This window comes from Amborella trichopoda, chromosome 8, assembly GCF_054954075.1.
Source record: "Amborella trichopoda isolate Santa Cruz 75 chromosome 8, AtrichopodaSantaCruz75HAP2 v2.0, whole genome shotgun sequence".
Classification (NCBI taxonomy): domain Eukaryota; kingdom Viridiplantae; phylum Streptophyta; class Magnoliopsida; order Amborellales; family Amborellaceae; genus Amborella; species Amborella trichopoda.
Genome location: NC_142343.1, coordinates 8477366 through 8503054, shown reverse-complemented (window position 1 = coordinate 8503054; position 25689 = coordinate 8477366). Strand labels below are relative to the sequence as shown.

At 35.8% G+C, this 25689-nt stretch overlaps 1 non-coding gene across 1 annotated transcript; it reads right to left on the bottom strand.

Moving 5' to 3' along the window:
- On the bottom strand, nt 1-24395 carry LOC18436124 (ABC transporter G family member 31). The gene is made up of 23 exons (XR_016061509.1): nt 24262-24395; nt 24067-24155; nt 23877-23979; nt 21923-22085; nt 20115-20191; nt 19877-20017; nt 19021-19322; nt 18639-18920; nt 17640-17956; nt 17390-17550; nt 17110-17213; nt 16792-16948; nt 16584-16650; nt 16291-16429; nt 15872-16196; nt 15511-15795; nt 15323-15399; nt 14760-14900; nt 14406-14633; nt 13679-13850; nt 13509-13596; nt 11594-11760; nt 1-249 (listed from the first exon to the last, which is right to left on the bottom strand). It is a non-coding gene; the product is annotated as an ABC transporter G family member 31 (transcript).
- Nucleotides 24396-25689: the final 1294 nt, after the last annotated feature.

Sequence of the window (25689 nt, the reverse complement as noted above, 5' to 3'; positions counted from 1 at the left end):
ACAGTGAAACTGTGTAAATAGTTAAACTATAAAAATAGTGAACCTGTTCTTTTTACACCAATAAGTAGTATGAGATAAAAGTTATATCTTGACTAGCGAAACTAAGTTAAATTTACATCCCAGAAAGTTGGTCCGAGAGTTAAGGCAAGAGACAAGTGAACGCCTATTGCAAAGTACCGCCAAGGCCAGGAAGAGCCGCTTAGGGAAAACGCTGGGCCACTGAATGTCCAGATTATCATTATCCGCAACCTACGGATGGCAAATTTAATAAGGAATCTAACTAGTAAAAATGCAACTTCTTCTCAAACACTTAGAGTAAAAAATAAAGAACAAATAGTCATTAATGACATTGAACATAATATTCAAAATTGGAACATACCTAAGGTACCAATCCATGATGTTTACAATAAAGGATCATTCAAATTCAAGATGGGTTATGCCATCAAGACTGTAGAAGAAAGTTTGTCAGTTACTCAGAATCAAGAAGACTTTCATCTACTGTCAAAGAAAATTATTGAAAAACATAAAGAACATAATTACAAATATTTACATATTGGTTTAATTCAAATAGCCGTAAAACCTTTGACCCGCTTAGGGTTGAACCTTCTGTGCTTGTATGCCTAAGAGATACAAGGCACAATATTTTCACAGACTCGCTACTTGGCATGGTTGAATCCAGCCTTTGTAGTGGTCCTATATATTTTAACTGTTTTCCAAATTTTTCTGTTTCTTTGACTAACCCAAATATTTTAGATATATTAACAATTAATTTAAAAACACATGGTTTTAATATGATCCAAGGTTCTCAAACTAAAGAACTTGGTAAGAAACAAGAGTTAATACCTCATATTGTGGAACAAAATAATTATACTAATCTTTATATGCAATCGTTAGGAAAACAAGCAGAAAGGATAGAAAGATTGGTTACCAAAGAACAACCTTCTGCTACAGTTATACCAAAATCAGTTTTGTTCAAGCCACCTCCAGAATTAAATAAAAATAAATTTCATATTGGAGATAATAATAAATCCCTTATGGATCAATTAATATCAAAGTTATCTCAATTAGATATTAAAGGAATTCCTGCTCCAAAAATAACTATTCCCCCTTCACCTATTGCCAATATACCACCTGAATCCTCTGATAAAGGCAAAGCAAAAATACCTGAACATGAATCAATGATGCTTCAGGAAGAAGAACCAATTATAGAAGATACTATCCAAAATCAAGAATATATATATATATATATATATATATATACACACACACCAAGTCAATTTTTTTTTTATTAAAAAGAAAAACATTGTATCTTGAAGGCATTTATAAAAGTGGGGGAAAAACTAAAATGCACATTTTTAAAAAAATAAAATAAATACATATATGCTTTAACCCATGTTTTTAGTTATTTAGAATCCTCGATTACCTAAGACTTTGAACTATAGGGAATATTGTAGAAATGTCATCATGCGAGGCGTCCTTGACACATGTTGTGTTGATTAGATAACTTGGTCTGTATGAATTTACTACTAAGATGTCTAGTGTGGTTGAACCTTTGTGGTTCATGAAGGTTTTTGCATATTGTAAAACCAACAGGTATTGAATTACATATTGCATGAGACTTGATATACTACCTCATGATATATACATAAGAATGTTGAAAATGTATATGTTGTATGTGCAATAATTGAGTGGGAGCTGCTACAGTCCCATGTTTTTTTATCTGCATGGATATTCAGATATACAGGTGCAAGCTATCTCACATATCCAGATGATGCGAAGTCTACATTTGGATATGTGTTAATGCTTGGAGGGGTTGCAGTTTCTTGGAAATCAAAGAAATAGGATGTGAAGAAATTGTCTACCATGAAAGCAGAGTATGTAGTGTGTTGTTTGGTGATTGAGGAAGCCGTATGGATTAAGAAATTTCTTAATCGACTCGACTTTCACCTCGTGCGTTGTGAGGCAGTAAGAAATTTCTGCGACAGCACGACGACGATATGCGTGTCAAAGGAGCTACGATTTCGTAAGAACTCCAAGCATATAAAATCATATTTTTATCACCTGAGGAATGATGTGAGATTGAGAAAGATCAAGATACAGATAAATTAAATATTCCAGTGGGAGCACCTGCTAGTATTTGACATGCCAAATGGAACAACAGACTATAATGTTGTTCATTCTTGGAACCCAAATGTTTGATACTGATTGTATGGCTACAAAAGGGAGCAGCTTATTTGAAGAACTCTTTTGAGCCTATGAACATATGACCCCATGCAATGAGGGTACGTGATGGTCTTTTACGATAATAGGTCCATGATTCGCGATGCGATGTGAAAGATGAGCTACGACCATTTTTGGGATGAGATCCAAGCATCAAAGAGAAAAATGTATTTCCGCTGTATATCCTTTTATAAAAGGATTGATGGTGAAAGCCATGATTAATGTATTGAGAGAATAAGTAAAAATGCTTGAGAGAGATTGTAATTGGGAGAGAGAAATGAGAATGAGAGAAAGTGAGAAAGAGAGAATGCAAGGCCTTCAAAGGCAAAATGGAAGATGTTGGGTTCATGTGGCCTTTAAAGGCCTTATGAGTGTTTGTAAAATGAAATGATAGAGTGAAACATGAACTCAGTGGGAGTGTGGTCCCTCGTGGGTCATATTAAGCAAACGATATTTGCAGATACCAGAGTATGCTTGATGATCTAAGCCAGTCGGTTGAGAAAAACCCATATTACCTGGGCATAAAGAACAAATCGAGAAGGGTTCTAATGGGTTAGCCCTTGATGAGCTCGGAGAATATGCCCGGATGAGTGAGCCAAGGGACTGTGTGACCCTTGTGTGTGATGGTGACCTATAGAGACAGGGGCCAAAGCCTCATCCATGTGCCATCACACGACATGCATATCTATAGATCGTTCGAGAAAGCCATAAATCCACCTTTTAGGGTGAAACGCATGCATGTGTAAGAGATACCCCTATGCACCATAGGAGCTGTGGTGGCATTAGGTCTAGGTGACATTGACTCGTCTCTAGGGGTGGACCTAAAATCCACAAATTGAGATTGCGATCCCTTGGCTCATCGGCTGGACTTTGGTGACCCGCTAATGAGCCATTGCTTGAACTGTGGGTCATGAAAAATACTAGGTCTGTCTGATAAAGCAAGTGTGGTCTGTATTCCACAGTTAAAGGTGGAGTGCCCCATAATTGTTGATTCCTAAACCATATGGATCCGTTTCCCATCAAATTAATTTAAGTGTGTTTGTTTTATAATGAAAACTATTTTAAGATTATTATTTGAATTTTTATGAACCTCTGGATATTTTATTTATAATTTTTGGATTTATAAAATTAAAGATATTGATTTTACAATTGTTTAAATATTCAAATAATATTCTAAAATCCTTTTATTAATTTTAAATATATAAAAATATCATAGGGGCCCATTGTGCACATGGGCCCGTCATATTTTTAAAAGGTGGGGCCCATGAGTGGCTCCCCTTGGGTGGGCGCCCCACCCTTATTCTCTTTTCTATTTTTTGGTGATATGGCGTGTGGCCATATGATTAGAAGATATTGACTAAATATTACCTTGATATATCTTTGAAAGATTTTGTAGAAAGATTAAGTAGATTTGTTCTATTTTATGGTATGTACAATATTTTGATTTGATTTAATTTATTTAATTTCTATTGATGAGAAAATGGTTTAGGAAATGAGGATAATGGTTCATGCACTTTCCATAATGTTGATGACCCATCTATGAAATGGATGATTCGGATCTCTCACTCCACAAGTCACTCTTGATCGACGGTCTATGTTCAATCTCACAAGAAGAGGCAAGCTAAAGAAAACCTTAAGAAACCTTAATCTTATTTAAAGCCTACAAAAATGGATTGTCTCTACCAAAAAATCTGTAAACCTTATCTTTCTATCTCTCTCTCTTTAGAAATTTTATCACTCTCATGTTTGATCTCTCTCCCACAGGGTGAAAGAACCTAAGGGTTTAGGTTATGGAGTTCTTCACTTCTATCTCTCAAATATGAATTTATGGCTAAGGGTTTTAGAGTTTAGCAAAAAGAGAATCCATCTCTCTCAAACTAAGAGATAATCTTCGACACTTCCTTTTGTTTCTTGCAATCTTATCTTTTATTCTCAAGCATAGTGCATAGTTGTTATAATGACACCAAGTTGTTAAGATCTTGGTTTCATTGTTATGTTAATTTTATTTTGAAATTTATCTTATTATAATAAAGACTACATACAAGTGATATTTTGCCAAAAGAAAGGGGTGAAGAAAAAATAAAAAATAAAAAATAAAATAATGTATTCCCCCGTAAAAGATCACATAGGTCTTTCTTTCGGTCTTCACTCTAAAATATTTATCAAGAATTTCAATCAATTTTCTCAATGAAAACTTAGAGGATATTTGATTTCTTGAATAATTAATAGCTAATTGAAAAATTAATAGCTGATTTCTCCAAACTTAGAAATGGAGATTTCATTTCAAGAATGATAAAACAAAATAATTACTTCAGATTATTATTTTTAGTCCACTACAATAGAAACAAAAAATATATGCAGAATAAAATAGAACAGAAACGAGTAATTTCAATAAACATAATTAAAAATTAATAGCTGATTTCTCCAAACTACAAAAAAAACAAAAAATAAATACAGAATCAAATGGAATAGAAAAGCATAATTTCAATAAACATCATTAGAAAAATTCAAAGCAAATAAGAAAATAAAATGAATAAATAACGAAATCGAAACTTTAATGCTTAAGTAAAGGTTATACTTATTATCTTTCTTGGTTGTGTTTAGAGCCTTCTTGACGAGGAAGAGTTCACGACCAGATCGACTGAGCTTCTTCATATAAACAGGGAAGAGTTCACGGCCAGATCGACTGAGCTTCCTCATATCAACAGTCGATGGGACTCCCATTTCCACCTCAAACCATTCGCTTCATTTAAGACGGCAGTTTTTGGATGGGATGCAGCCTCTACTACGCACCAAAACTACACCGTTAGACACCATGAACCCCATCCCTTTTGCGCCACGGCTCGGTCGGTTCACAGAAACTCTAGGATCTCTAAATCACTTTATCTTAGTTACCTATTTCAATAAGGAAAAAGTTTATATAACTACGGATGCCTCTCAAAAATCTATAAGAAAAGGTAGTTTTAATGTTGAAAAACCTTTTGGTTGGTCGAGATGTATGATTATGAAAAAATAAAAAGATTTTAAGTCTAAAAAATAGTGCATTTGACAACATATTATCTACACCGTTCATTTTCAAGATTTTTATAGATCTACTTGATTTTAACCATTTTTAAAATTTTATATTTTATAATTAGATATAAAAATAGATTTTGAGATAATCCTAAAACTAACATTTTACATCAAAATTACATACCATAATAAAATTTGAAGGTGCACCTTACCTCTACACCTACGGATGCATCCCTATGCAAACAGCACCCTTTCTATAAATCTAACCTAAATCCAGGACTACATATAGTATCTTCTCTCTCATTGAGATACCTCATTATTTTTGGGATACATATCCACCTTTTAATTATAGCTTAATAATATTATATAAATAAAATATGACCCTTGATTAAATATAAAATCAATTAATATTTAATTCTTCTCCAAAGCACTGCTGCTTATTAAAAATATAAATTACTCAAATGGTAAAATGGATATAAAAAATACGATTGTCATGCGAGCGACACGCCAACTAAGTTGGATGAAGCCAACCCACATAAACTAAGTTACATTATATAAGGTTGTAATTAAGACATTTTAGTTGAATGATCCAAATTTTGAATGTAAGGTACAGAACACGGCCAGAACAAGTAAAGCCGGGAACTTGTATAAACAATCTGAAAATTAAAAATAAGAAAAAGTTTATATAAGGTTGCAACCTGAAAATGTAGAATTACATATGCACCTCAAAAATCTATTGGAAAGGGTTGTTTTAATGTTGAAAAACCCTCCAATTGATCTTATTGTATGAATACGAAAAAAAAAAAAAAAATTGAGTTCGAAAAATAGTGCACCTTACAACACATTATTTAGACGGTCCATTTTCAAAATTTTCATATGGTTATTGATCTTATTGATTTTAACTATTTTTAGAGTTTAACATTTTATAATTAGATATAAAAATAGAGTTTGAGATAATCTTAAAAAAAATTTATACGAAAGGTGCACCTTAATTTTGGATTGTTTAAGGTTGCAACCTTATAAAAACCATGCCAATTATCATGCAGAGGGACTTTCTCATAGATATGGACAATCATATGGGCAGTTTTGGTCACCGAAACTTTACTGATTCATGTGAAACCTACACGTGTGTGCGAGAGAGAGAGAGAGAGAGACGAGTAACCGTTTAGTGATTCATGGGAGAGATCGTTGTGGCCGTTTCATGGAGAGATTTTAGAGAGAGAAAGAGAGATCCGAAAACAGAGTGAATGAGAGAGAGAGCGGAACAGAAAGAGATAGATTGATGGAGAGAGGAACCAGAACAATTATAGAGAGTAGAGAGACATCAGAGAAATCCACAGAAGATAGAGAGATTGTAAAGGCGCAGAGATTCAGGGTGCGAAAGATTTCTAGAGAGAGAAACTAGAGAATTCCTAGAGAACGGAAACTAGCGAAACTCTTGAGAGAGGGGAAAAACAACAACGAATTGCAGAGAGAGCAAAAGCCATAGCAAATTGCAGGAGAGAGAGAAACCATAGCAATTTGCAGAGAGAGAGAAAACCAGAATGAATTGCAGAGAAAGAAATAAAGAAAGCAGAAACTTGATGTTCAGGGCCTTTAAAACAGCTAAAAAACCCGATGCCAGATGACAATGGAAATCAAATCAACCTTCTAAGCAAAAACGGTCAAGAGAGATAGTAGTATCTTGTCCTTTCTATGATTGATTGGGTTATTCAACCAATTATTTAATTCTCGAGAAATTTACGTATAGTCTTTAAAAAAAATGGAAAGTACAAATTACTCCGTGTATAGTCTAAAATTACAAAGAACTCGGTTAATGCGTGGTTTTTTTCTTTTTTTTTCAAAATTGCCTTTTGGTGGGAGGTTGCAATCCTCGGACAAGGATTTGAACTTTTTTTTATTTTTTATTTTTTTTCAATATAGAGTCTACTAACTGATAGTATTTTTTTTTTAAAAAAAAAGTAGCGGTCCGAAGTTGGCATCCTCGGACCGCCTTGTGAACTTCATTTTTCGTCCGAGAACACCAACCTCGGACCGCCTCTTGGTGTAACATGAATAATGCGGTTGGAGGTTCACATAATCGGATTGCTTAGAACTTCATTTGTAGTTCAAGGTTGGCATCCTCGGACCACCTTATGAACTTCATTTCTGGTTTGAAAATGCCATCCTTAAACCACTTATTTTTTTTGAATTTGTAGAATTCCAAACTGTCCGAGAATGTCAACCTCAGACTGCCTAGGCACTGCCCCTAACATTTGGGGTACTGCCCTACTAAAAAATAAAAAATAAATTAAAATTCTGGGGTTAATTTAAAAAAAAAAAAAAACAGTGCGTTAACCAACCTTTTTTGTAATTTTGGGTTATAAAGGGAAGTTATGCATTTTGCTTATTTTTTTTTAGGGGGTGTCTCATTTTACTCCTTGACATCTCTCACGTCTCTATCTTTTCTTAGAAGGTAGTCTTCTCTCTTTCTTTTACTCTCTCTGTCAAAGTTTTCAATCTAGGGTTTCCAATTAGGGTGCAGTTCTTTTACTCTCTGTCAAAGTTTTCAATCTAGGGTTTCCAATTAAGGTGCAGTTGGCGTACGGATGCATCCATAGCTGCAAAGGAAAGGTGCTGTGCACCTTCAATTTTTATGATGGTATATAATTTTGATGTAAAATGTTTATAGGATTATCTCAAAATCTATTTTTACATCTAATTATAAAATTTTAAATTTAAAAAATAGTTAAAATCACGTAAGTATGTAAACATATGAAAATCTTGAAAATGGACAGTGTAGATAATATGTTGTAAAATGCATTATTTCTGTGACTTACAGTCTTTTTATTTTTCATAGTCATACATCTCGATAATCAAAAGGTTTTTTAACATTAAAACTACTTTTTCCGATGGATTTTTGAGGAGCATTTATAGTTCTAAATTATAAAATAGCATCCATATATAAACTTTTTCCGAATTATTACATCGTATAAAAGCGATTGTCCTTCTCTCGACAGAAGTGTAACCTATAAGTGCTCTTATCTCTCTACGAAATTGTTATTTCTCTCTCTACAAATCCCACAATCATCTCTTTAGAACACTGAAATTATCATTCTCCATCAACTACGAAATTGTTATTTCTCTCTTTTTCTTTCTCCATCTCTCTCTCACGAAATTGCTATTTCTCTCCCTCTTGGTCAAAGGTTTCAAAAGCTTGACTTCATTCCTTAATAAGGGGCACTCTTTTTCGTGATCTTAAAAACGAACGGCTCTCAAGACCTGGCGAATGGCATGGATCGTTGAGGTAAAGAAACAGTCCATCTGTTCGTGAACTCGTTACGAAGAAGGCTCTGAACTCAACTGCGCAGCATCATCATCATGAGCTATTGGCTAGCATCAAAGCCCCCTGTAGACGTTTTTTTTTTAAATAGTAATTTTCCTTATTTATTTTTTTATTTAAGGGCAAATTTATATAAGGTTGACACTTTAAAATGTAAAATTAAAGTGCACCTTAAAATCTTTCAAAATGTTGTTTTGATGTTGGAAAAACATATATATATATATATATATATATATATATATATATATATATATATATATATATATATATATATATATATATATATATATATATATATGGAAAGGTGGGTATGCAAACGATTTTTTTCACGCAACCCACGTTGCTTTTACTCACTGATATGGACAGCACCAATATATATATGTGGAAAGGTGGGTATGCAAACGATTTTTTTCACGCAACCCACGTTGCTTTTACTCACTGATATGGACAGCACCAACTGACATTTATCATTAAGAGGGCGATGGGCTTATGGAACAGTATAAGTCATCAGGCTAGATGGAGTTTTTGGGCTGAATTATGTATATTCTTCATAAAATTTTGAATAAATATCAATTTTGCAATCAATCTTGAACTTTGTTAATAGCATATTAGTCGTCTATTATATTTTGTTTTACTTATATTATAATGTTATAATCATCATCATCATCTTCATCCAATTAATTGGGGTCAGCTACATGAATCCTAGTTCTCCATTCTACTCTATTAAAGGTCATATTCTCAGTGAGGCTATAAATCTCCATATCTTTTTGGACTACTTCCAACCACGTCTTTTTGGACTTACCCCTTTCAGTCTTTTCACTTGAACTAATTCGTACCTCCTAACATGTGATGTATTTGGTCGGCACCATACATGGCCAGCGCACTTGAGTATACTCTCTCTCATTCTATCACCTGAGTCTACTCTATCTCATTTTATCGCCTATTGGTGCCACGTCTAAATTCATTGTGAATTCTATCCCTTCTTGTCTTGCCACTCATCTATCTCAATATTCTCATCTCCGCTACACTCATTCTATAAGTATATTGTTTTTTGTCTGCTCAATATTCTGCCCCATAGATCCGCTACACTCATTCTATGAGTTAATTATTTTTTGTCCGCCCAACATTCCGCCCCATAGAGCAAAGCTTGTCTCACTATTGTCCTATAGAACTTGCCCTTCATGTCATTGGTATGTGGTGATCACATAAAATTCCAGTTACACATCTCCACTTCGCCCACCCAACTCTAATTCCGTGTGCGGCATCTTCTTCAATCTCTTCATTTTCCTGGATTATCGACTTAAGATATCAAAAGTACGATCTTTTTTGTACTTCTTGGCTATCAATCTTAACTACTTCCTCATCTCTACTCCTATTATTACTAAATTTATACTCCATATATTCTGTCTTAGTCCGACTAATTTTAAAACTTTTGGATTTTACAGCATCCCACCAAAGTTCTAACTTTGTGTTGACGTCGTTTTGGGTCTCATCAATCAAAACTATATCGCGAGGGTCTCATCAATCAAAACTACATCGCAAACAACATGCACTACGGTACCTCATTCTCTAGATGCCTAGTTAAGTCATCCACAACTAAGACAAAGAGGTACAGGCTGCAGACTTATATTCTAATGTTATAATGATGAAAAATTTGGATTCGAACTACCCTAGCTCATTGGATTATTTTTCTTTTTGATAACCAGTATAAAGTAAAGCTTCTTCTAGGGGTGTCAATGGGTCACGGGCAGGGTCGAACGTAAATTCATTGAACCCAGATGCAAAAATATAGTGTGGGACCCAGATCCAGACCCGGCCCAAAAATTAAAATATCTATGTATATAACAATATTTAAATATATTGGGACCCAAAAAAAATTACCCGAGTAGTGTTTGAGTCCAAGATTTGGACCTAGACCCGATCCACTGGGTCTTATTTTTAGACTCATACCCAGACTTGGATTGCGTCTACCCTTGGGTTGCTGGGTCAGGTCTGGATCCATTCCCATCCCTAGCTTCTTCTCAAAGGGGTTCCATATGATTGTTAAATCTACAGAGTGATTTAGAGTATGGATTCTGAAAAGGAAAAAGGTAACCAATGTAGCATAGGGAAGGGTGGAGTCTACAACGTTTTTTTTTTTTTTTTACGTGGTAAAACACAGCAAGGGCACACACTTGGGTCTGATATTTTCACAACTAAAGAAACTTCTTCTTCACCTTTCATCTCGAAATGTCAATAAGAAGTACACAAAGCCACCTCTCCCTTTCTTTAAAGGTTGGTTGTTTTTAAAGGAACAATTGTTAGTTTAGCGTTTTGGAGCAATAGAACTCAAAAGACTTCATGTATGTTGTGGTGCCTCACAACCCTGACCGCCTAGCCTTGAGCCCATTCCTAACCATGGAACTAAAAAGACGAAAAAGTTATCTTGTCTCATCTCATCTCTTCTCTTCTGAAAATTCAAGAACTTGATGGAAGCTGCAAATTTGGAGAACAACAAGATGAATGGCAAGAGCACGACTACACTGATACCCGTCATGCCAGTGTCGTAGCCAAAAGATACCTCAAGATATTCTTTCACTGTTTCATTGAAGCCTGGTCCCACCAGCCTAGTGTCCACATCACCCAGTTGGGAAGTTATGATCCCTCGTAGGGTCCAGGGTATCGGGCATATGTAGTAGAACCAGATCCACCAACCAGGGATCATCTAAGAGAGAGAGAGATTGCCATGAAACATTTCATAGTCGAGACAAAGAACACGTTCTCTCTTTCTGTTACTCCATTTCTTTAAGACAGTTCATAGTCTTAGGCCTAATTATTAATGGACAAATGTTTAGAGGTTAATACAACTGGCAGGGTTCCTGTTCAAATGCCACCCACGCAATTTCAAATCCAATGGCTAGGGACGATTGGAGCCTTATTGCACCAAACGTAACAGCCTTATAGTATACGATCCCTTTTGTTAAATAAAATAGGCAAGAGTCAAATTTTAGTGTCCATTAGCTAAGCTAAAGAAGTACTAAGGATGAAGATGTCACTTACTGGTTTTGGGGCAAGGAAACCAGAGAGAAATTTCCATAATGAGTAGAATGCAGAAGAGACAACAGCCGCGAGTTGCTGAGAGGACGTCAAACCAACCACCATCATTCCATAGAACGCGAAGTAGGAGAAAGTGAGGAACATGAACAAGCGGTATAGCAAGAACTTCACTGCAAAACTGACAAGCTTTATTAAGGATCCTCTTTGGTAATGAATCCAAAAATTTACAGTAAAAATCAGGACAACAATATAAATCGTAATAACCACTTCATTAAGTTATAGACTTCAATGAAGTTTAATATTGGAGAAGCTTATACAGTATTGTTGCAAAACTCCAGCTATATATTTTTATAGACCACATGAACTTAAAAGTTGGGTCGGTTAGCTAGGTTTCAGCCAACATTTTATTAATATATACTTTATTTTACATTTGGGGCCGTCACGATGGTAAAAAGCTCAGGCTGCCACTGTGAAAACGCAGGTTCAAACTTTGAGGGCTGCCACTTTGTGAAAAAATGCCAAAGGTTAGGACCGTATCCAGTCTTTCCCTCCCGGAACCCTGCGCAAGAGGGACCATAACCGGGTTATGGCCCTCTATACTTCATTGTACATTTATCACTTAGCCATAAGTCATCATCATCATCATCATCATCATCATTCAAGCTTTATCCCAATGATTTAGGGTTGGGTACATGAATCTTATTCCTTCATTCTTCAATAGATTCAAGATTCAAGAGAAGATGTATCTAAGTTTTATGATGATTGCCTACCTAATGCAACCCACCTCCTTTACCTGGGCTTGAGATAAGTTAAAGAAAAGTTTAAAGTCCTCACCCTTATTAGACCAATCACTTGGCCATAAGTAATGTGATATATATGTTAAATACATCCTTCAATGTATTAATCTTTTCATTTTTAGTTCTCACTAAACCCCTTATATATTTAAGAAAACAAAAAATTTGGAGTCTTAATATGTCAATATTTTTTATCTTGCTTATTTGTGCAGTTGTAAACAGCCATGTGGTCCTCATGTCATAATTAATTGTTGCTATATCATACACCTTCAATAAGTGTAGGATACCAAACATGAACAGTTTAAAAAAAAAAAGAAAATTGAAAAACAAATATGTATAGGACACCGACAACGTAAACATAGAGTAACAACCCCTATCTCCCCGCCATCCAATAGAGGACAATTTCTTCTTCTTTTTTTTTTTAATAAACAGTAGAGAAGAATTTCTGTAAGACAAAAAATGCTTAGCAGTAGATGGTACATGGAGACACCCAGACATGAAGTCGATATTAACACAAGTAAGGGATAATAATTTTAGATTTTGGGGATATCGACATGTCTCATGCATCAAGCAATAAATTTCTTTGCTTGGATCATGTCCGGTGGAGTAGAAATGAAAAGAAAAAAAGAAAAAGTAAATTATGAGACCAAACAGTTATCCATGATTAAATGATAGTGCTTGCTTGCAGTTTTAAGTGTTTTTTTATTCCCCATCAGATAGCAAGATGTGATAGATTCAATAAATGCTACTGCTTAGGGGTTAACTTCCTCAAAAGAACAGGAAGCCAAAAGCAAGCAAATGGCTATAAACATCAGCACAAATAGTTAGATAATTAATTTATTAATGCTTGCAATACATTTCTTTGTAGCATATCTGACTTTGTGAACAAAACCATCTTAATAACTGGACTAATACTAAATATCCATCAAGAGGACGTAGGGATGCCTGATACAAAGCATTTCAAACACCATATTTTTTGCACCATCTTAATGGACAAGCAAACAACTACTATAAGATGAATTTATCATCTATATTTTAATCAAATTTAGCATGCGGAATATCTCTCATTTCAAAAGAGAAACAAGAGAGGTTCCTCCCAAAGGTACTTATAAAGGATATCTTACCTAGTGTTCTCTCAAAGCCAATCATGAAGTATGTAATGCCACAGAAAAGTAATGTTTGAACAGCAATGTATGGGATCTCCACAAGACCCTATCAATCGCAACAGATATGGTTTTAATACTGATTTTAAAACTTAATAATCGTAAACATATAAAATGGTCAAATTTCTTGCCTGTGCTGCTGCATATGGGAAAGGAGAATACATCCCACTAGCCTTCTCTCTATAATAAACAGTTCTCTCCCTGGATATAATTGGTTGTATTGATGAGGAATTGTTCACTCCAAGAAACGAACAAGCTGAATAAAGAGCCCCCATCACATTGAATAAGTCTTGCATTGTTTCCCTGAAACAAAAAGTAAAATCTTAGAAATGGCTACTATGTGGCCATCTTTGACATTTAATCAACCAACTATAGGTGAATTTGCCGGCCAAAGTAAGGTGTGCCACCTGTAGATATCGAAGGAAAGGATCCTAGAATAGTAAAGGTATGAACAATAAAGGGAGCCAAGTTCTCTGATTTTTCCCAAACATCGTTGGTAATATGTACTCGCTATGAGGCAGATATTATAAGAAATTCCAAGCCTTGGTTTTTTGAAAGCCAAATGATTGATACGAGGACACCAATAGTTGAGGGTAGTACATAACAGATGAAGGCCTTTGTTGTTTACTACACCATAATACCTAACTCTAGATGTTTGAACTCAGTTGCAGCAAACAGCTCCTTAATGCCAGACTACAGAGAATAATAGACACAGGCACACACAGAAACACAGACCCACACCAGATACACGCACATGAACAAGAGAGTGTCCGGAGCATCATAGAGATCTCTGTGTGCATGTCTCTTGCATCACCACGAATGTTTGTAAAGTCTGAGCTAAACAGCCATTAGAATTACCTCTTCGATCCAATATTCCAAAATACAGAGCCAAATATCAACGCGCATATTGTGGAGAAGAACAACAGCACAACATTGTAATGAGGACTCCTCCAGTATGTCAGGTTTTGTTTCCAAAGGCATACTTTAAATTGGGTGGTAGAGTCTTGTGGAAATTCGGTAGCAAACTTCAGGGGCTCTGAGCCAGCAACAGGATTGCTTAAACATTCAATCAGACCCTCTACTTCCCTGAAGGTGAAGGTTTAAAGTGCACTCAATTGCAAATAAGAAAATAGCATGAGATTAAGCTAGAGAATTAGCAAGGACTAACTTCCAAATCAAATCGACACCATCAGACAAGGTTTAGATCCCCACCTGTATTGATCAGAGTTTCTATAAATTGACACAAAGTCCTGGCCTATCTTCTGCTCCCAAGCCTGTGTACTGATCTTGAGCATCCATGTTGCAGGATTGTATCCATGGGGAATAGCAGGGATCCCAGTAATTGACTGTGCAATAAGAAGAAATAGTTCATTTACAATACTGTCAAGCAAACCATGGAATACTTTATACAGTGACAAGTGTTAATAAACAGCAGGGGAAACATAATCTCTTATCCTAGGAGTGTAATATTAGATTCAACCTGGAAGATGGTAAGTGTAGTGTGCTTATTTGTGACCAGGACAGCTCAAAAATTTCAACTTACATTTTGTAAGTAAAAATATAAATGAACCCCACAGTTCAAGATCAGAAACCTAGAGATGCATTGATATTCCAAATAATCGTTTATAATTTTTTAAATAAGAAAAATGGCCATTTAGTCTTTTGAAATAACCTGATTATTAATATGACAAAACAGCCTATTCATCATTTTGAGGACTCATGAAATAAGAGAGCTATTTTATCCCACTTCAGAAGATAAAAAATGTAGCTGGAATTACTTTATCATCAACTGTGAGTGCTCTCCAAGTGGACCTCCATAGATAACTTGTCCACCTCTCTTCATAAGGAGGAGCTGGAACAAAATAAAGTAAGTTGATATCCGGGCAATAAAAAATAAATAAACTAAAAAATTGAACATAATAGTCCCATAGAGTTCCATAGAGTAGCGAATGTGTTTATCAACCTCATCAGATGACTCAAATATATCAATACTTGGTTGATGTATTGTGCAAACCACAGTTCTGCCAGTATCAACAGTATTACGAACAGTACGCATCACGATAGCTGCAGCGCTTGCATCTAAGCCAGATGTGGGTTCATCCATAAAGATAATTGAAGGATTAGCTACAAGCTCCACTGAAATAGTTAGCCGTTTCCTTTGTTCAGTTGAGAGACCAGAACTCCCAGGAAGACCAACCAGAGCATGTCTGAGAGTGTCAACCAATTTCATCACTTCTTCAACAAATTCCTGCAAGGCATATTGTTTGAGAAACATAAAGCAACAAATGGACAAATGGATGGAACAAATAAGGATGGAAACTGACAAGTTGTCTTTCTCGGGTGACTTCCTTTGGAAGGCATAACGATGATAAGTACCACAGGGATTCTTCTACTGTTATTTGAGGGGAGTGTATATCATTTTGTTCAACATATCCTGAAATTCTTGCGAATGGCTTCTGTTCTTTAGGATGACCTGATATTCTAATATCTCCCTCAATATATCCACCGGTTTTCCTACCAGCAAGCACATCCATAAGTCCCAGCTCCACTTGAACCAACCAAAGCAGTAAGGACACCGGGCGTAAATATCCCACTCACATTTGATAAAAGTTGGAGCCTCTTTTCAGGAACGCCTTCACGAAGCATTTCCTTAAAAATTTCAAAGATCCACAAGTTGAATAAACCCTTGATACAAGAAAAACAAAATTAAATCTAGTAAAAATTAACCAAATACATGATTCACCTTGGGCATATCGACAAAATAATTCACATTGTGAACGTCATTGATAATGGCTGGAAAGGAAGAATCATCCCATTCTTTGAATTAGTGTTTACAGTGGATCTTTCAGGGCTGGTGCCTAAAACCGAAGCCGTATGAGGTACTATTACAGCAGTTAAATTGGTTGTCAGGGTCAACATCATAGCAAAACTATATGTAGCAGGAACTGAAACTTGAAATGAACAGTAAAATATTTTGCATAAACTGCCAATGTTTATGGTAGTAAACTGTAACCAAATACAAAATAAATATTAGACCTTTGACCAGAAGAGTGGGAATGATCATCTTCAACATTACTTCCCTTTATGGCATCAGAAGGAATAACTGCCTGAGTCAATAGAAAAGAGTTCAAATATCATAAATTCAAGTACATAAGTTTACTAAGAATAGAGGATTATCTTTTGGATAATCATTCACGCAGAACAGTTACAGTAACAAAAATATGGCAAACATTGGGGAACCTACCATTAAGGTATTTCAGAGCTAATGTTGATAAAACTTTGAAAAACACACTGTATGCCAGTAAAACCCCTACACCAAGCCAATACCAGTATCCCCTCACAGGAAGTCCGTGGGATCTGAGCACATTGTGTCCTACTGTATCACTCCCAAAAGTTGATTCCTGCCACAAAATGTAGTAAGAGAATAAGATAACTAATTAATTTGCCTCAAAGATGTAAGTCAAAAATGATTGACAGTATTAATTTCATATGAATTATATAAGGGATATCCATATTGCATGGAACGCTAAGAGAAATTATGGATAGACACATAATAGCACACCTTCATCCATCGAGGAGCGATGAACTCATTTATTGATATTGCACTTTGTCCATATGAAAGTGGAGATATCCAGTAGCCCCAAATCCACCAGGGTTTTATGGTATCTGCATCACGATAATCTCAAATCAAAAGAGGCCACAAGCTTAAGAAGATAAACAGTGAGCTGATCATACTCATTCATGTCATGCAACACTTCCACTATAAATCAGCACATGAAAGCATGGGATGCATCCGAAAGGCACTATAATATCTGAAAAGACTCAAATTCAGCCATTTTAACCTCTTGGAAGTATGAATCCCCCCAACAAAAACATAATAAGAAGTGCAAAAGAACCGAATGTGTTTGTAACCACCATGTCTTGCCCTATTGCACCTATCGTCCGGAAAAGTCCAAGGGCCATTTGGTGCACTGAAAATAATATGAACATGAAGCGGAAAAACCTGAATACATTGTAAGAAATGAGAAAGAAAATAAAATGTTATAGGAAATAGAAAAAATATACCAACAACAAAAGCTGAAAAAGGAATACCTGCCACCTCCAGGAGCAAATCCAACTGTATAATACACAACACACGACCATATAAGTGCTTCAACAATGGAGTAAGGTATGCACAGAATCAAACTAGGAATCGAAAATGCCCAAGCAGGATAAAACAAATTATCTCTCTGTTTATAGAACACAGGAAGCCGTGATATCAATATGGGCAGGTCAGAAAACCCATTGAACATCATATGCACAAGCCCAAAAAACAAGCAAGGTAGATAAAGATTCCCATTTATCTCATCAGTGGGGTGTATCCTAGTCCTTAAAACCATCGTACATGTGATAAGTCCAACAAATGCTACCTGCAAAAAATTCTATATCAGGTACTTGAAAATAAAAACAACCACTTGAGATAATACACTGTAGAGATGCATAAAATAAATGATATCACCACTACGTCGAACTTCAAAACAAAAAAAGCTTCCCCTGTTTATTGATGAATTTCATCCTCAATCCGGGTAGTGTTTCAAATATTGAGAAATTTTCTGAAGGATATGAAGCATATCACAAGCATGAAAAGTAGTACAATGGAAAAAGAATGTCTCATAAGAAACATGTCTACTCCTCAAAAAGATACGACTGAGCAGGCAAACAATTTCACAACACCATGTACGTTTTAGAAGTTTATGATACTGACTTTTTTTAACTACATGTGCACTTGCAATACTTTAACAGATTTAGGATGGTAAACAAGTAAATAGGTGAGTAAACATCAATGACATCAGCAAAAACCACTACCATGAAAACTTAGTGGCTAGTCAAGTGCCTTGATTTTGTTTATTAGATTTATACAGAATAACTACAAACAAGTAGAATTGTTTTAGGCATGGTTCACAGAAAATAGATGACCTACTAAAGATATTCTGAAACAACTAAAGGACACTAACATCTGAAGAATGGAAATGCAAAATGATAGGAGCACCATTGCCATATGTTGCATGGTGCACAAAATGAGAATCATGAAAAGATAAAGAAGGGGCTCACTTGGCATGTCCTGAAGATATATAAGAAGCGATGCCAACTTATTAAAAGAAGTTCTCTGGCAAAGCAGGCCTTAAAAATCTCCCATTTTGAAACAGCATATCTAGATCGTGCTAGGGCTGATTGATTCTCATTTGCTTTATTAAAAGGAACCAAAAGATTGGACTCGACGAGCTTTCCATATTTAGATTCCTTGAATGCTTCTGCGATTTTTGAAGTTGGAACAAAAACATAAGGCCTCAAGTTATCAGCCCAATATTGGGCCTGATCTTTCCTAGACATGACCTGAGAAGTAGAACGGAAAGGAATGTAATGAGCCAAGTGAGAAACAAAAATGAGAATAAGAAAATAAGGCCAAATGGTATCAACAAGTAATCTTAGAAACCTCTTGAGGAAAATCTGCAACTCCCTTGCGAAGTGGTATCACAAATCCCAGTGACTCGAAGAACTCCAGAACAGATTCTTGAGGACCTTGATAAACAATTTGTCCCTCAGATAAGAGAATTAGATCATCAAAAAGTTCAAATGTCTCTGGAGCTGGCTGAAGAAGAGCCATTAACACAGTTCCCTCCATGAGATGAACAAAATTTCCAACGCATTTAACAATTTGGAAAGTAGTGGAACTATCAAGTCCCGTAGATATTTCGTCCATAAAGAGTGTTTTCCTTGGTCCAACCACCATTTCCCCTGAAATGCATAATAATTTTGTGACATTGTCAGAAAGTATTCACTACATAACATGAACAATCAAATACCTAGATGCAACTTTTGAAGCTTTTCATTGTGTGAAAGGCACCAGTAATACATACACAGATTTTTCTAAACGATATTGCAGAAGGTTTATTTGATTTCTCTTGAGAAATATCATATTTGTGCATGCACATATGTAACTGCATATTTATGCATGTCAAATTCTAACGGTTAGTGACACATTAATTGGGAAGAGTCACAAACTAATAAATAATAAGGTTCTTCCATGTCCTTGAAAGACACCAATAGAGAATGACATCCGCTGATAAGGTTTTCTCATTTCTTTTTTATGGGTGTGCTACTATCATTCTTCACAATAATTAAGAATATAGAATTGTTACAAGCAAGATAGAAAAAATATTTCATTAGACTTTCTATAGCACATAGCCTTGTGGCATCCATGATCAAAGAACTTCGTCATTACATTAGGAATTCTTACAATACAGAGTGTCAGTGGAACATGATAAAAAGCAAGGGAACATGAAAAGAACCTGTAGTCACTCTCTCCTTCTGACCACCAGAAACACCTCTGTCCATGTCACTACCTACTAGGGTATCTGCACAGATGTCAAGACCAGGTACTCTCATGACATAGTCAGTTGCAAGGGAGTGCTTCCTCCAACTGAAGCTGCCTGTGCGGCAAATTTATAGTTTAGAAAACATGCAAACTCATTCTATAAAAAACAGAAAAATGTATAATACAATCTCAGCCAAGATTAGTATGGTAACCTTCATAAAAGCATCAATTTCGGGACTTGGATGTATTTTCCTTTCCTTCTCGAGATTTGTCAGATCACTCAGGTATCCTACAAATAAACACAATAATTTAAGAGAATACTCCAGATAAAAAATAAATGGAAAGAACGAAAGGGTGAGGAAATGTCTACTCATAAAACAGTGGCTGCAAGAACACTCAGTAAAGCACATCAAAGATTCTGCAATTTTATCCTATTTATTTGTGGAACAGGGTTACTAGTTATTGAAACCCATGCTATAACACTTAAATCTATTCGGAACATAAAAAGAAAGACTTGGTCAAAATGAATGGTTCAAAGTATTAAAGTACTTCAAAGATTCCACAATTTTATCCTATGTATTGGTGGAATAGGGTTACTAGTCATTGAAACCCCTGCTATAACACTTAACTCTATTTGGGACATAAAAAGAAAGACTAGTCAAAATGAATTGTTCAAAGTATTCTGCGTTTTCTTCTAAGCTGAATGAAGCCATGGCAACATAAATGCTGCCATCTAATGCCATTCAGAAAAATCGTGCCACTTCCAATGCATCAGATATCGTTTATGCATAAATTACCAATAGAGAACAATTAGCTGCGAATATTTTACCAGAATAATCCACCAAAAAGTCCAGCAAATAAGCAAGTCCTAAAAGTTGAATTAATAAAAAATCCACACTACGTAACCTGTAATACATTTAACTCTCCCTCTAACTCTCCCTCCCAAGCATGAGTCTCGCATCCGCACACACACGCACACAACTCAACCTACTATACAAGATCAATAAATTAACAGCCACGTCTTTCAACCTTTTGCATTTGCCTTGCTCCTAGCCCCTAGTTATAGGGAGCAGTATGCCAACAGCATCGTGAAACATCAGCTAAAAAGACTATGCCAAAGTAGTTCTCACACACAGGAGGTGATCTATCAACTAACCCATCCTAAAGCCTTTTTAGAAATCTTCTAATCCAAAGCCCTCAATGTTGATGTACTATACCGAGAGGTTTCGAAACATCAACTATAAGGACTATGCCAAAGTAGGTCTCACACACAGGAGGTGATCTATCAACTAACCCATCCTAAAGACTTGTTAGAAATCTTCTAATCCAAAGCCCTCAATTTTGATGTACAATACCGAGAGGTTTCAACATATAGTAAAGTAGTTTTACCCCAATGGAAGGGTGTGAATTCAGGTTACCAGTTTGATCTTACATAATCTAGGAATGTCAAGATTGCATTCTTGCCAAAGTATGTCTCACACACAGAAGGTGATCTATCAACTAACCCATCCTAAAGCCTTTTTAGAAATCTTCTAATCCAAAGCCCTCAATTTTGATGTACGATACCGAGAGGTTTCAACATATAGTAAAGTAGTTTTACCCCCATGGAAGGGTCTGAATTCAGGTTACCAGTTTGATCTTACATAATCTAGGAATGTCAAGATTGCATTCTTCCATGGTGCCTGTGGAAGGAAATTTACATTTCAGCCACCGGGGGAGAAGGGAAGAGTGTGTAGATATATATGGCTACATACAAAAGCAATCTCCAATATCAAGGTTTAAAAACAAAGATGCGGAACACACATTTCAAGTAACAAGAAACTAGCGCACTCAATCTACTAAAGAAAAACACTGTATTAAAGAGAGGGAAGAGAGAGAGAGAGAGAGGGCGGGAGGGGGGAGGGAATTTATACAATGGATCCCCCTAACTCTTCTTTTTCCACATCTGAAGGAACACTAAACCAAAGAGACTACCTGTCACTATACAATAGCAAATTTTGATAGGATAGAGAAAGCAAACCTGCGGTTTGGCCTCTAGCACCTTGGCATCTTGCAGCAAAATCTAGTGTTTCACGAATAGTAAGCTCCCCAATATGATTGTCAATCTGACTTACATATGCAGAAGTCCTCCTCGGGTAGAAGTTCTGAAGCGACTCACCATTGTATGTAATATGCCCACTTGTCTAACAAAAGCCAAACAAACAATTTCAGTAGAAGGTAGCAAAAGATAAAAGCAGCATATTGTTCATTGAAGTTACCCATTTGCCTTTTCTTTTTAATCTTCAAGGTATATTAACAATGAGATGCAAGATTTCTTATCCAATGTACCATAGCCTCCTTGGACACACCCCAAAATATACCAAGTCTACTTCCTATTATCATTTTATCAACAAGTATTCCTTCTAATATGGGCCATACCATGCCAAACTTCCGAGAGAAGCAGGGGATGATCCAAGGCTGGAATAGGAACGCCATTCCTTAAGCTTCTGTAGTAAATTCATATAGCATTTTCCATTTCCACATCAGTGCACTGAACTAGGACCATAGCTATGCCACAATGTTAGAACTTGCACACCCGATTATCTAATATGATTACATGTTTGATAAATGTGTTTACTCCAGAAAAGAATGAAGGACAGCTAGTATCACTGCTCAAAAACCCCAACTCCTCTTTAAGCATGATTTGTGGATCAATTGATGATTTGTCATCACAACAAGCATTTGTAGGCGACTGATGCATTCAATAACTCAGTAAGGTCCACAAAATCTTAGAGCTATCTTCTTTAGGCCTTGGGTTACTAATCTACTATGGACATTAGGTGGCACGGCTGAAACAAAAGGAAAATCAGATCACCAACTAAACTCCCTCTTCCTATGTTTCTAGTTAGTCTCTGTTTCACTTGATCATGCATCCAAAATATAGGATTTAACCTACATGGTGAAGACTCACTGAGCAGAATAAAAGACTAAGATTCGTGTAACCGACCCCAAATAGCTGGAAAAGGCTCTTATGATAATAATGATGATGTAAAGACTAAAAGTCCAATGAATTTACAAAGCTACAAAGCCAGATGAGGAAGTGGTTGAACATAGACTACTACATGCAATAATAGAATTCACAAAGGTGATTGTTGGCCACAGATTACTTCAAGTGGTGTCACATTAGTCATTGAATGATGAGTAGCAGTGTGCCACCACTCAGCCCGTGGAAGGAATGGAAGGAAGGCTTTGAATTCATTGCTTGGGTCAACTAGCAGCAAAAATCTGCAAATGTGTTCCATAGAATCTTCTATTTATTTTATTTTATTTTATTTATTTATTTACATGGATATCTCCTAGCTAGTGATGGAAAACTCGACCAAGTCTACTTGGACTTGCCCGAGACACTCTGTCTTGTCACCCTGCCGAGCCCAGAACCACACACAGGGGAACCGCCCAAGTCTGGCTTTTTTGGGACTCGGTGGGAGTCTATTAGACCTAACTGGGCAGGAGACTATAGCGAGTCTCAACCCAATTTCATGTTTTCTTACACAGGTCCTAAAATTTATTGATTAATTGAATTTTTCCATCTTGATGATTCATTTCCCATGGGAACTTCGAAATCCAATATATCCACCAAGGTACGATTCGATGTTCTGATAGGAATTCATATGAGATGAAGGCCAAAGTCACCCACTCCTTTTCCCTTGTCATTCCATGTACTAGTAAGAATTTAAATGAGTTGCAAAAGGCCAAATTCCCCTACTCTCATTTCCTTGTTTTAACACATATTACATTCATTAACAGAGTTTGCTGCATCTACGTTTATAAATGCATGCCTGCAATATACACAATCATACATTAATATAAAATGCAGTTTTTTGTTTTTGCTTGTTTGAAGTTTAATATAAAATGGGGCAATGTGCATGAAAATAAAAGGAGCAACCAGCAAGTTCCTGCTTTCATAAAGGCATTAGCTTTAATGGGTCCATTACCAATGATAAAATTTTTAAAGTTACGGTCTTGTCCAATTTCCCAGCAAGAGCCATCAACAATGTCGATTTCCCAGAGGCGGGAGGCCCCAAGAGCAGGGTCATCCTGCCATATTTCATAATTCATCTGAGCATAAAGCTGGCATTTTACACATACACACACAGGATGTGAAGAGTCAATTCCATGGCCTACCTCCCTGGCTTCACAATGCCACTGACATTGTTGAGGAGGGTCAAAGAGTGTTTATCAGATGGAAGCAGTCTCAAAGCAGTGAGGCGTAGCTGCATCAATCAATCCACAGCCTTTGGTTAGCATAGGAGGAAATTTAAGCAACATAAACAAAGCGTAAAATATAGATTGGGTTAATTGACAGGTATATATACATACCTCCAGTGAATCTCGGCTACTGTTTACGAGAGTAAGTAAAGCTCTTCCACCCACGTGAACATTTGCTGGCACGTTGAGAATCTCAAATCTCAGTTCCACTTTCGGAGCAACAGGTAGTAGGTGGTGTGTGGCCAGGACGCTTTTTGTAAGTGTAGTATTTCTCGCTTATTACTGAGGAAGGTTTTGTAGAGAGATAAAGCGCCGTTATCTTACGGCTAGAAAGTAACTACTTATTTATCAAAATTACAAGTCTATTTTTTATCAGAGATTAAAGGAAGATGTCGGAAAACGACCTCCTCCATCTTTTTTTAAAAAGGGTTTCAAAAAAAGGTTTTATGGCCATAGAAAGGGATACATAAATTTACATAGCCTTTTACTAGATCTTTGCGATCGATAGTCTCAAGACAATGCTTCTAATCTTAGGAGTGTGTCCCTCTCTTCCCTTAAGTTTTTTATCCCCCAATAATCCTAGGAGGGGGTCCATCTCTTCCCTCAAGTTTTTCAACATTGGTATCGGAGCAGGTTGTGGAAGCGTGGTAGGCTCATAACTTATAGGTCCCAATTTTTTTTAGTATTTTATATCTTTCGTTTTTTTCTGAGTTTAATTTACAGTAACTTTGATATTGTGCTTTTCATTCACGTATATCTTGCTGTAAAGTTTTTCATATAATAGTCTTAATTTATTTTTTTATTTTTTTATAAATTTCGCTCTCTTAATTTACTGCTTCTCATTTGCGATTCAATATTTGTTTTTACTGGTATTGTTGGTTGTATTTTCTCTCTATAAATTCTTTTGCCATATTTTCTCTCTTTAGATTGCATTTGGCTTACGTGATCATAGCCTCGGATAAATCTTCTGTTTAATCTTTTGTAGAGAAAAGTTAAAGAGATTGAGACGTTAGAAGAATTATCAAAAGAATAACAAGAGAGAGAAAATAAGTTTAAGGTTGTTGTAGAAAAATTATCTTGACTTAGTATACGCCTCAATATTAGTTTCAGGCCTCAATATTAGGTTTTCTCTGTACGCCTCAAAATTAGTCTCTCTTTAGAGTAGGAACAAGTTGTATAGTTATTTTCTATCTCTATAAGGTCAAGTTGCTGATACAGTACATACTTGAGCCCACGATCAAGTAACAGAAAAAAAGGAAAATAATTCTTCTCTCTATTTTCTAATAAAATTAATAATAATAATAATAAAAGTAATTTGTAAAGACTGTCTAAAAAAATTTCCTTCTACTCTATGCAAGGTAACTGAGCATCTAAATTTGCATATTGTTATATATTTTTTTACTGACCATGGATTGTTGAAAATCAGGCCGCTGGTATCTTATTTCTTCCATCTTTTTGTTGCTGAAAATTAGTACATATTTTTTTATATTATTGAATCTTATTATGCACGTGCCAATTCTATTGGAATAAATGCTTACA